The sequence below is a fragment of the Dermochelys coriacea genome, chromosome 1 (assembly GCF_009764565.3).
Source record: "Dermochelys coriacea isolate rDerCor1 chromosome 1, rDerCor1.pri.v4, whole genome shotgun sequence".
Lineage (NCBI taxonomy): Eukaryota > Metazoa > Chordata > Testudines > Dermochelyidae > Dermochelys > Dermochelys coriacea.
The window spans coordinates 112,175,057-112,186,695 of record NC_050068.2 but is presented as its reverse complement, the minus strand read 5'-3'; the positions used below and the strand labels follow the sequence as shown (position 1 = coordinate 112,186,695).

Here is an 11,639-nt window from a genome sequence, read left to right as displayed (position 1 = left end):
CCACAGATGTAGAAGAGTCTGTATAACAGTTAACATTTAATTATAACATCAAGCTTATAGTTTAAAGGTATGCATCACCCCAATACAAAGCAAACCCATAGTGTGGGATGTAGTCTTTAGAACTGCATTAGTGTGTTAAAATATTTCTTTGCTGCTAAGTATCTACTTTTTTTTAAAGCCACAATAAATATACATTAATACCAACACGATTTAATTTGATAAGATAGCCCAGTAACCTTGGTTTGTCGTAATACCATCTGATCACTGGTGAACTAGAGGAAGCTCGCAGGAGTTTGCACAAGCCAGTTGTTAACAGATCTGTGTCTTGTTTAACTTGACCATTTACCATCTAACTTGGCTTTTATATTTCAATTAATTTTGTTTTAGATCAGAAGGGGTTTTTTTCTCCTTTAGAAAAAGCTGTATGAAATGATGCCCCAACAAACAGAAACAGTAGCTGTCAGGGTTCCTTCCCCACTCTGAACTCTAGGGTACAGATGTGGGGACCCACATGAGACCCCCTAAACTTATTCTTACCAGCTTAGACTACAGACTTCCCCAAGGTACAAACTTTGCCTTGTCCTTGAACCGTATGCTGCCACCACCAAGCATTTTAAACAAAGAACAGAGAAAGAGACCACTTAGAGACGTCTTCCCCCCAAACCCTACACCCCTGCTTTCCTGGGGAGGCTTGAGAATAATATCCTAACCAATTGGTTACAAAATCATCAAAGACCCAAAACCTTGGATCTTGGAAAAATGGAAAAAATCAATCAGGTTCTTAAAAGAAGGATTTTATTTAAAAAAAAAAAAAAAAAAGGTAAAAATCATCTCTGTAGAATCAGGATGGAAAATACTTCACAGGGTATTCAGATTCAAAACACAGAGGATCCCCCTCTGGGCAAAACCTTAAAGTTACAGAAAACAGGAATAAACCTCTCTCTTAACACAGGGAAAATTCACATAAAACACAAAATAAACTAATCCGCCTTGCCTCGCTTACCTATACTGGTTGCAATATTGGAGACTTGGATTAGGATGGGCTGGAGAAGATTGATTTCTGTCTGGCCTCTCTGTCCGAAGAGAGAACAACCACAAAGAGCACAAAAAGCCTTCCCTCCCCCCCCACCCCCACGATTTGAAAGTATCTTGTCCCCTTATTGGTCCTTTGGGTCAGGTGCCAACCAGGTTAACTGAGCTTCTTAACCCTTTACAGGTAACAGGATGTTGCCTCTGGCCAGGAGGGATTTTATAGTACTGTATACAGAAAGGTGGTTAACTTTCCCTTGATATTTATAACATGCCCCCCGCCCCCAAATCACAGATAAGGTGAAACACTGGCTGTGATTTCTTCCTGGAGCTCTAGGAGAAAACAGAGTTAATAAGACACATGCATCTCTAAATATACTACTAACTGTATAAAGACTAACAATATTTCCCACATCTTAAGGACGATTTGGACCAGTTATTTCTGGGAAACTTTCAAGGGAGAGTGCATCAGCCACTTTGTTGGAAGCTCCTGAAATGTGTTTCAGAGTAGCAGCCGTGTTAGTCTGTATTCGCAAAAAGAAAAGGAGTACTTGGGGCACCTTAGAGACTAACAAATTTATTAGAGCATAAGCTTTCGTGAGCTACAGCTCACTTCATCGGATGCATTTGGTGGAAAAAACAGAGGAGAGATTTATATACACACACACACAGAGAACATGAAACAATGGGTTTATCATACACACTGTAAGGAGAGTGATCACTTAAGATAAGCCATCACCAACAGCAGGGGGGGGGAAGGAGGAAAACCTTTCATGGTGACAAGCAGGTAGGCTAATTCCAGCAGTTAACAAGAATATCAGAGGAACAGTGGGGGGTGGGGTGGGAGGGAGAAATACCATGGGGAAATAGTTTTACTTTGTGTAATGACTCATCCATTCCCAGTCTCTATTCAAGCCTAAGTTAATTGTATCCAGTTTGCAAATTAATTCCAATTCAGCAGTCTCTCGTTGGAGTCTGTTTTTGAAGCTTTTTTGTTGAAGTATAGCCACTCTTAGGTCTGTGATCGAGTGACCAGAGAGATTGAAGTGTTCTCCAACTGGTTTTTGAATGTTATAATTCTTGACGTCTGATTTGTGTCCATTCATTCTTTTACGTAGAGACTGTCCAGTTTGGCCAATGTACATGGCAGAGGGGCATTGCTGGCACATGATGGCATATATCACATTGGTAGATGCGCAGGTGAACGAGCCTCTGATAGTGTGGCTGATGTGATTAGGCCCTATGATGGTATCCCCTGAATAGATATGTGGACAGAGTTGGCAACGGGCTTTGTTGCAAGGATAGGTTCCTGGGTTAGTGGTTCTGTTGTGTGGTGTGTGGTTGCTGGTGAGTATTTGCTTCAGATTGGGGGGAAATGTGTTGTATGTCAAAATTAAAATCTTGGAGAGCTAAACTCCACCGAATAAGTTTTTTGTTATTTCCCGTGGCGGTATGAAGCCACTGTAGCGCAGCATGGTCGGTTTGCAGGTGGAAACACCGTCCCCAAACGTATGGGCGTAGCTTTTCCAGAGCATAGACAATGGCGTAACATTCCTTTTTACTGATTGACCAGTGGCTTTCCCTCTCAGACAGCTTTTTGCTGAGAAACACAACAGGATGGAACTTTTGATTTGGTCCTTCCTGCATTAAGACTGTTCCCACACTACGCTGGAATGCATCTGTGGTTACTAGGAACGGTTTGTCAAAGTCTGGGGCCCTTAGCAAAGGGTCAGACCTGAGTGTCACTTTAAGCTGGTTAAAGGCCTTCTGACACTCTTCAGTCCACTGAACTGCATTTGGCTGTTTCTTTTTGGTTAGGTCTGTCAGTGGGGCGGCAATTTGGCTGTATTGCAGTACAAATTGCCTGTAATATCTGGCCAAGCCTAAGAAGGATTGGACCTGTTTCTTTGATTTTGGGACAGGCCACTTTTGGATACCATCCACTTTAGCCTGTAGGGGGTTGATAGTTCCTTGACTCACCTGGTGTCCAAGGTAAGTCACTCTGAAGCCTATTTGACACTTCTTAGCCTTAACGGTTAGTCCTGCCTCCCTTATGCACCTGAAGACTTTTTGTAGATGTTCCAGGTGGTTTCTGCCCAGGAATCCGAAAATATGGCCACATCATCAAGGTAGGCGACTGCATATTCTCCCAATCCCTCTAGGAGACCATCTACAAGTTTTTGGAAGGTGGCGGGTGCATTCCGCAGCCCAGAAGGGAGCATATTCAATTCATAAAGCCTGACATGTGTGATGAAGGCTGACCTTTCCTTGGCGGATTCATTTAGCGGTACCTGCCAGTACCTCTTGGTTAAGTACAAGGTAGAGATGAACTGGGCCCATCCCATTTTCTCCAATAGTTCATCTGTGCGTGGCATTAGATAGTTGTCTGGGTGAGTTGCAGCATTTAGCTTACGGTAATCCACGCAAAAACGAATCTCCCCATCTGGTTTGGGAACTAGAACCACTGGAGATGCCCATGCACTGCGGGAGGGGTGGATTACATCCATCAGTAGCATATCCTGGATCTCCTGTTCTATAGCAGTTTTAGCTTGAGGAGACACTCAGTAAGGCTGGGCTCTAATTGGGTGAGCATTACTTGTGTGAATGGCATGGTATGCCAGTTCAGTCAGTCCTGGGGTGGCTGAGAACATCGGTGCGTAGCTAGTGCACAGCTCCTTGATCTGCTGTCGCTGCATACGCCCAAGGGTCATGGAGAGGTTCACCTCTTCCATGCCACCAGCACTTTTCCCTTCATAGTAGACACCTTCAGGCTACTCAGCGTCATCTCCTCCCTGGGCTGTAAACTGACAAACCTTTAATTCTCTGGAATAAAAGGGTTTTAGACAATTAATATGGTACACCTTAGGCTATCAGTTTGAAGTGGGAAATGCTATGAGATAATTAACAGCTCCCAGGCGCTCTTGGAATGTGAATGGCCCTTCCCATGACGCTTCCATTTTATGGGCCTGGAGCGCCTTTAAGACCATGACCTGGTCCCCTACTTTGAAGGACCACTCTCTGGCATGTTTATCATACCAGGCTTTTTGCTCTTTTTGAATATCTTTTAGGTTTTCTTTAGCAAGGGCTAAAGAGATTCAGACGGTGTTTTGTAGGTTGGTTACAAAGTCCAGAATATTAGTTCCTGGAGAAGGTGTAAACCCCTCCCATTGCTGCTTCACCAACTGTAATGGCCCTGTCAAGGTTCCTTCCCCACTCTGAACTCTAGGGTACAGATGTGGGGACCGGCATGAAAAAACCCCTAAGCTTATTTTTACCAGCTTAGGTTAAAACTTCCCCAAGGTACAAACTACTTTACTTTACTTTACCTTTTGCCCCTGGACTTTATTGCTGCCACCACCAAGCATCTAACATATAACAGGGAAGGAGCCCACTTGGAAACGTCTTTTCCCCCCCAGAATCCTCCCAAACCCTACACCCCCTTTCCTGGGGAAGACTTGATAAAAATCCTCACCAATTTGCATAGGTGAACACAGACCCAAACCCTAGGATCTTAAGAACAAGGAAAAAGCAATCAGGTTCTTAAAAGAAGACTTTTAATTGAAGAAAAAGTAAAAGAATCACCTCTGTAAAATCAGGATGGTAAATACCTTACAGGGTAATCATATTCAAAACATAGAGAATCCCTCTAGGCAAAACCATAAGTTACAAAAAGACACAAAAACCAGAATATAAATTCCATTCAGCACAACTTATTTTATCAGCCATTTAAACAAAGCAGAATCTAATGCATATCTAACTAGATTGCTTATTAGCCCTTTACAGGAATTCTGACCTGCATTCCTGCTCTGGTCCCGGCAAAAGCAACACACAGAGAGAACCTTTGTTTCTCTCCCCATCCAGCTTTGAAAGTATCTTGTCTCCTCATTGGTCATTTTGGTCAGGTGCCAGCGAGGTTATCCTGGCTTCTTAACCCTTTACAGGTGAAAGGGTTTTTCCTCTGGCCAGGAGGGATTTAAAGGTGTTTACCCTTCCCTTTATATTTATGACAGGCCCCTTAACCTCATGGCCATATACAAGTTCAAATGGTGAAAACGCTAAACTGGGATATGGTACAGCTCTGTAGGCAAAGAGCAACTGCTGCAACACTAGGTCCCAATCACTGGAGTGCTCGTTTATGAATTTACGTATCATGGCCCCCAAAGTCCCATTAAATTTCTTCACCAGGCCATTTGTTTGATGATGGTAAGGGGTGACAACCAAGTGATTCACCGCATGAGCTTCCCAAAAGCTTTCCATAGTTCCTGCCAGGAAATCAGTTCCTGCATCTGTGAGGATGTCGGAGGGCCAACCTACCCTGGCAAAAATATCTGCTAGTGCCTGGCACATACTTTTAGCCCTGATGTTGCTTAGAGCTACTGCTTCCGGAGAGCGGGTGGCAAAATCCATGAAAGTCAATATGTACTGCTTTCCTCTGGGTGTCTTTTTTTTTTTTTTTTTTTTTTTTTTTTGGAAACTGACCCAGAATATCCATAGCTACTCGCTGAAATGGAACTTCAATGATGGGGAGTGGCTGGAGAGGGGCTTTGACCTGGTCTTGGGGTTTTCCCACTCTTTGGCATACCTCACAAGATTGGACATAGGCAGAAACATCCTTGCCCATTTCCTCCCAGTGGAATGACCTCCCCAAACCGTCTTTGGTTCTGTTCACCCCACCAGGGCCACTAGGATGATCATGGGCTAAGCTCAAGAGCTTTTCCCGGTACTTAGTTGGAACTACCACCTGTCTCTGAGGATGCCAGTCTTCCTGGTTCCCCAGAAAGTATTTCCTTGTATAAAAGTCCTCTTTCTACAACAAACTGGGATTGATTAGAAGAGTTGAGAGGCGGTGGGTTGCTCCGTGCCTCTGTCCAAGCTCTCTGGAGGTTTTCATCTGCTTCCTGTTCAGCCTGGAACTGTTCCCTTGATGCTGGAGACATCAGTTCCTCACTGGATTGTGGACCTGGGCTTCGTCCCTCTGGAAGCGATGCAGGTGATGGGGCTGTTTCCGTTGATGGTGAACAGCTCTCTGCTGGTGCACTATGGGGTATTTCAGGCTCTGGCTGAGCCTCTAGTGTAGGGTCATCTGCTGCTGCCGCCAGTGCAGGCTCAGTGGTGCCCTCTGGTGTTGGAGCTGTAGATGAGATCGCAAGCCCTGGACTCAGTGCTGGCAATGGTTCTGGTGCTGGTTGCTTTGCCAGTTTTGGTTTGGGGACTGGCTTTGGCTGGGTCTCTGGGACTGGATCCACTACGGCCGTTGCAGTCATTGGCAGGGGATCCGATTCCACCACCTCCATCTGGGTCTCTGGTAACAGAGACAGGGCCCTGGTGGAAGGCTCAGGAACAGGGATAGGTGTGGAATCTTGTTTAGTCTGGTTGCGGGTGACCATTCCCACCCTCTTGGCCAGCTTTACCTGGTTGGCCAAGTCTTCCCCCAGCAGCATGGGAATGGGATAATCATCATAGACTGCAAAAGTCCACATTCCTGATCAGCCCTTGTACTGGACAGGCAACTTGGCTGTAGGCAAATCGAAAGAGTTGGACTTTGGAGAGTTGAATCATCACTTGGGCCTCTGGGTTGATTAAGTTGGGGTCCACTAAGGATTGATGGATAGCTGACACCTGCGCACCAGTGTCCCTCCACACTGTAACCTTCTTTCCTCCGACACTGTTTCCCTTCACTCTAAGGGTATCTGGGAGGCATCTGGGCCTGAGGACCTTTGGTGTGACCCCAGTACAATGCACTGTAATCTGTTTGGGTTCTTGGGGCAGTTGGCCTTCACATGCCCCAGTTCATTACATTTAAAACCTCGCCCAGTTGACTTGTCACTGGGGCGAGGTAGGTTGCTGGAGAATGGTGTGGTGGGACGATAAGGTGTCTGGGGTTTTCCTTGGGATGTAGGTGGAGCCTTGGGTTGCTCCCGGTGATAGGGTTGTGTTTTGGGTTGCCCCTTCTGATATTTGCCCCAACTGCTACCAGGTTTTTTTTTTTTTCTTTTCTGCCACCTCCACCCATTTGGCTCCAATCTCCCCTGCCTCAATTACAGTTTTGGGCTTCCCATCTAGGATGTATCTTTCTATTTCCTCAGGAACACCCTCTAAGAACTGCTCCATTTGCATTAGGAAGGGCAAACCTTCTGGAGATTTAATACTTGTTCCTGATATCCAGGCATCCCAGTGTTTCACAATGTGGTAGACGTGTCGGGTAAATGACACGTCTGGTTTCCACCTTAGGGCTCTGAACCGCCAAGGGGAATGCTCGGGTATTAGCCCCATTCTGACTCTCGCCTGGGTTTTAAAAAGTTCATAACTGTTCATGTGTTCCTTAGGCATTTGAGCCACCACCTCTGCTAGGGGTCCACTGAGCTACCTCAGCTCTACCATGTACTGGTCTGTAGAGATGCTGTACCCAAGGCAGGCCCTTTCTTTTCTAAGTTTTCTAAGGTATCATCACCTGCCTTGAAGGTGGGGAACTTTCTGGGATGGAAAGTGGTACCTGGAGAAGGATTGCTCGGGTTGGTTGGTATATTCTGCTGAGCCCTTGCCTTCTCCACCTCCAGTGCAAGCTTCCTCTCTTTTTCTTTCTCCTCCACAGCTCTCTTGTGGGCAGCTTCCTCTGCCTCCACCCTGGCTTTTTCTGCTTTCCATCTCCAAGTGCCTTAGGGCCATCTGTCTATCATGCTCTTTTTGTTTCTTTTCAGCTTCGAATCTGGCCAGCTCTAGTTTATTAGCTGCTTCACTGGTAGTCATTTTCCTGCTTTCTTGTGCTTAACTCTAGCTATACCCGAGAGTTAGGGGGAAAAAAAAACTTGTGAATTTCCCTGCAGGAGGTTAACTACCCTGCCTTTAGGTAGAAAAAACTCCAGCTCAAAAAAGAAAAATCCCTTTGTAAAAAAACTAATACTTCTGTCTCCAGGCAAATAGACAGAAAACCCTCTAGCTGCTCTCGGCTTAAAAACCAAACCTCTTCAGGTCTGTGCTTTTGGTTCAAAATGATCTCTGGTTCAAAATTATCCCACCGCTCTGCCACCATGTTAGGGTTCCTTCCCCACTCTGAACTCTAGGGTACAGATGTGGGGACCCGCATGAGAGACCCCCTAAACTTATTCTTACCAGCTTAGGTTAAAAACTTCCCCAAGACACAAACTTTGCCTTGTCCTTGAACAGTATGCTGCCACCACCAACTGTTTTAAACAAAGAACAGGGAAAGAAACCACTTAGAGACATCTTCCCAAAATATTCCCCCAAGCCCTATACCCCCTTCCCTGGGGAGGCTTGAAAATAATATCCTAACCAATTGGTTACAAAATCATCAAAGACCCAAACCCCTGGATCTTGGAAAAATGGAAAAAATCAGTCAGGTTCTTAAAAGAAGGATTTTTTTTTTTAAAAGAAAGGTAAAAATCATGTCTGTAAAATCAGGATGGAAAATACTTTACAGGGTAGTCAGATTCAAAACATAGAGGATTCCCCTCTGGGCAAAACCTTAGTTACAGAAAACAGAAATAAACCTCCCTCTTAATACAGGGAAAATTCACATAAAACAAAAGATAAACTAATCCGCCTTGTCTGGCTTACCTATACTGGTTGCAATATTGGAAACTTGGATTAGGATGGGTTGGAGAAGATGGATTTCTGTCTGGCCTCTCTGTCCGAAGAGAGAACAACCATGTAAACAAAAATCCTTCCTCTCCGCCCCCAAGATTTGGAAGTATCTTGTCCCCTTATTGGTCCTTTGGGTCAGGTGCCAGCCAGGTTAACTGAGCTTCTTAACCCTTTACAAGTAACAGGATGTTGCCTCTGGCCAGGAGGGATTTTATAGCACTGTATGCAGAAAGTGGTTACCCTTCCCTTGATATTTATGATAGTAGTAAAAATAGAACCTTTGCACATACTAATTTTGATCTGTGAAGCAGACATTTTCCACTCTCTCACAAACAGTTAAGGGAATTGAGAAGTATGATTTTGGCCACTGGAGAGCTCCAATCATTTTTCATTAATATAAAAAATATCTGGAGAATGTCTGTCTGTAAAATTAATAAAGAATACAAAAGCTGTAAAGTTCAAATAAAGCCTTGCACTTAATTCATGCTAAGGTATACATGTATGCACTAATTCATGAAAATCAGACAACTTTACATCCTTGTTTTGTTTTTTTCTTGAACAATCAGCATTGCTTAAATATTTTTAGTGAGGCCCTGATTTGCTTTGTGGAATTGTGGCCTTAATGGGTTTTGCATAATAAATCATCTTAAGTGCTGGGAATGTAATAATCTATTAGGGCCTGATCCAAAGCCCATTAAAATCAATGGGAAGCTTTCCACTGAGTTCAGTGAACTTTGGATCAGGCTCTGGGGAAATGAGGGAAAATGGATGGTGGAAACATTGCAGATCCAGAATTGGCCCAGATTTTCTGCTCCACCTGAATTTATGTTTTGGGAAGTAAGAGAGAAGAAGAAGTGACCATAAGCCATCTCTGTGGCCGTGTCCTACATTGCTGGGGCCACCCACCGTGCTGATCCAATCTTGTGTGTGTTTAAAAAAAAAAAAAAAGTAGAGAAGGTTCAAGGCTGCTCACCTTTAATGCCTACCTACCTCTGGGCCCAAGGGGCTGTTCCAGCAGCTGCACCCCCTTTCCCAGGCATACCTTCTGTGCTGAGGGGTAGGAGGAGTGTAGTTTAGGCAACACTACTGGTGGCCATATACTCCCACATGATTCCCTCTGCTGGGAGTATCTTCCACTTGTTAACGCATGACATTTTCATTAAGTAACTAGAATGATATAAAATTAACATGGCACACATTAAATGGATTAAAAACTGAGTGATAGGTCTCCAAAAGTAATTGTAAATGCAGAATTGTCATGAAGCAGTATGTTTCCAGTAGGTTTTTTGGCCCTACGCTATTTAACACTTATCAGTGACTTGGAGGAAAACATAAAATCATCACAATTGAAGTTTACAGATAACCTAAAAATTGGGGAAGCAGTTAGTATCAAAGAGGACAGGTCACTGATACAGAGCAGTCTGGATTGCTTGGTAAACTGGGTAGAAGCTTTTTAATACAGCTAAATGTAAATATATAAACCTAGGAAGAAAGAATGTAGGCCATACTTATAGGATGGGAGACTCTATCCTTGGAAGCAGTAACTCTGAAAAAGACTGGGGGAAGGGGGATGGATAATCACCTGAACATGAATACCTAGTGTGACATGCTGTCCAAAAGAGCTAATGCAATCCTGGAATGCATAAATAGGGGAATCTCAAATAGGAATAGACAGGTTATTTTACTCTGTATTGGACACTTCTGCAATCACTCTTGGAATATTGTGTCCCATTCTGGTGCCCACAATTCAAGAAGGATGTTGATGACCTTGGTTCTGAGAAGAGCCATAAGAATGATTAAAAGATTAGAAAACCTGCCTTATAGTGATAGACTCGAAGAGCTCAAACTATTTAGCTTAACAAAGAGAACGTTAAGGGCTGACTTGATTATAGTCTATAAGTACTACATGGGGAACAAATATATTTACTAATGAGCTCTTCAATCTAAGCAGGGAAAGGTACAACATGATCCAATGGCTGGAAGTTGAAGCAAGAAAAATTCAGACTGGAAATAGGTGTAAATTTTTAACAGTAAGGGTAATTAACCATTGGCACAATTTACCAAGGTTCATGGTGGATTCTCCATTAGTTAACATTTTTAAATCAAGATTGGATTTCTTTCTAAAAGATATGGAATTATTTTGGGGCAGTTCTGCGGCCTGTGTTATCTAGTCCAATGTTTCCCAAATGTGGCCACCATGGCCACAGCCTCCTGGGCAGTGATCGGAGGGTTGGGGGCAAAATAGTGGCCCCTCCTCTACCTGTTGCTCCAGGATGCACCACCTTGGTGTTGATTGCTGGGGCCACCAACAGATGTTGGGCCCTGTTTCCCTCTGAAGACTGCTGGGGCACAATGCTGGAGGAGCAGGTGGCAGGGCTCAGGCTTTGGGCTTCAGCCCTGGATTAGTGGGATGACAGGCTCGGCCATGGGGCTTCAGGCTCCAGCCCTCCCCATTCCCTCCCCTGCCCCTCACCAATCCCCCTCTGACTCGCCCCGGTCCCCACTGCCTCCCCCATCCAGGGCTTAGTTTCTCCCCAGGCTTGCCAGTGCTAAGTAAGGCTGCTGTGAAAAGTGATACTTGTATATTTGTTAGTAAGTCTCTTGTGGAAAGTGAGATTATCTGGCAATAAATAAATTACACTGATTTGGACATGTATATGTGCATATTCTCTCCCCCCCCCCAATTAAAGTATTTGAGGAAAAATTGTCAGAGCGGCCACCGGCAAGAGTTGGAGGCTGCACTCAGGAGCTACCAAAAAATTTGTCCTGAGAACCCCTTCTAGTCTGACCTCTCATATGATCACAATGGCCCCTTATGGCCTTGGGATCTATGAATCACTGGTCAGTTAAGTTGGCTTTAAGGTTGGTTTGTGTGATTGTGGAGGGCAGAAAGTATCTTTAACAGATCAGAATATCTGGCTTACTATCTCTGCAATGTAACACATACATTTAAAGTACATTAAGCCGGTAGGTTACACAATGTTTGTATAGCAGCTATGGGAACTTCC

The 11,639-nt window shown here is 44.3% G+C and overlaps 1 protein-coding gene across 1 annotated transcript in view; it reads left to right on the top strand.

Annotated features, from left to right (window-relative positions):
- RASA3 (RAS p21 protein activator 3) overlaps positions 1–11,639 on the top strand; it is a 265,746-nt gene that overhangs the window by 30,169 nt on the left and 223,938 nt on the right. The gene's annotated exons all lie outside the window — the stretch shown is intronic.